At 60.0% G+C, this 1,394-nt stretch overlaps 1 protein-coding gene across 1 annotated transcript in view; it reads right to left on the bottom strand.

Annotated features, from left to right (window-relative positions):
- Positions 1 to 988, bottom strand: part of si:ch211-137a8.4 (neurofilament heavy polypeptide) — a gene marked incomplete in the record, with an annotated part of 43,109 nt that extends 42,121 nt beyond the window's left edge. The window contains 1 exon segment of the mRNA XM_024277465.2: positions 735 to 988.
- Between the last annotated feature and the right edge of the window lie 406 nt (positions 989 to 1,394).

Below are 1,394 nucleotides of genomic sequence, written 5' to 3'. Positions count from 1 at the left end.
CGGTGGACCGGGGCGCGCGGCAGCCGGAACCGAGATGGTCACAAGAACCGAAACAAAAGGAAGAAGCCGCTCTTCTTCCCTCCGCGCGCGCGCTGACTGACCTCCTTTACATTTCACACACCCGCGCGCGCCTCTGATGGGATTTTGTCTGTCCATGGGCACGTGCGCGTGCTATCACACGCGCCCCATCACCCCCCTCCTCCCTTCGGTTGTTATGCTCAGTCCGCGTGCACAGACAACTTCAATGCTGCTCGCGCCAAATGCACAAACAGACCTGAGCGCGCGCGCACAGACGGAGCAGAATTAACCGTTGAGCCGCGCGTGCGTGCAGGAGCGCCGCGCGGCTGCAGGAGCGCTCACGTGTTTGGTCCGTTTTCTTCTGGTTTGATGCTTTTTATTTTATTTAGGGGGGTGGGGGGCAGCGCGTGGACCCCGCGGGGCGCGTGAATGAACTACGGCGCTTCTCTAACATAAACCTCCAGAGGCTCACGCGCGCGCGCCGTCGCTAAACATCTTCCCCAGTCTATTGTGCGCCCTCGCGCGCACCGGAGACCCTCCACCCAAAGCAACAGAACCGGGTCCACCGGCTCGGTCTGGCTGCGCGCGCTCGGTGTGGCTCCGCTGACAATCCCAGACGCTCGCGCGACCTGTAGCCTCCAGGTGCAGCTGGAGAAAGCGTCCTCGCGCGCGCGCTGCGAGGATGAGGACGAAAAGAGGAAAACAAACAAACAAACCTTTTTCCTGCGTAAATCCGACTCCAGGCGCGCGGAGGGAGAGCTAATAAACCTGCTGCGTCCGACGGAAAGAGACCAAACTCTCTCTCTCTCTCTCTCTTGCGCGTGCGTTCCCCCTCTCTCTGTCTTTCTCTCTCTCTCTTGCGCGTGCGTTCCCCCTCTTCCTCTCAGCCAATTGTGTGAGCTGGATTTGGCGCGAGGCGCGTCGCGCAGCAAAGAAAATGCTGGCAAGTTCCGCACGCGCGCGCACTGGCATCCGCGCGCGCGAACAGGACGCCCTTCGCTTATGGTTGCCAGTAGCAACAACAAAGACTACCCCCCCCCTCCCCGATTGTCATTGAAGTGGTTCAGAATTTTTTTTTTTTCCCCTCGCGGGGTTCATGTCCTCACGCCAAGACGCGCGTGCGCGCCAGAGGGGAGGAGGAGGAGGAGGAGGAGGAGGAGGAGGATGAGCGCGAGACAAACAGAAGCTGACAAAGTCCTTCTGGGCGCCAAAAACTCACAACTCTCCGCTCCATTCATCCTTCAGGCATTGTTAGGGTCAGGCGCGCGCGTGTGCGCGTGCTGGAGCAGAAGAACAATGGGGTAACATCATGAGGAGGGGGGCGGAGGGAGGGGGAAGGCCCCCTCTCAGCTTTTATTTGGAAGCATGAAGTCCTC

This window comes from Oryzias melastigma, linkage group LG13 (assembly GCF_002922805.2).
Source record: "Oryzias melastigma strain HK-1 linkage group LG13, ASM292280v2, whole genome shotgun sequence".
In the NCBI taxonomy this organism is placed as follows: domain Eukaryota; kingdom Metazoa; phylum Chordata; class Actinopteri; order Beloniformes; family Adrianichthyidae; genus Oryzias; species Oryzias melastigma.
The sequence above is the reverse complement of the archived record's forward strand: the minus strand, read 5'-3'. Positions and strand labels throughout refer to the sequence as shown.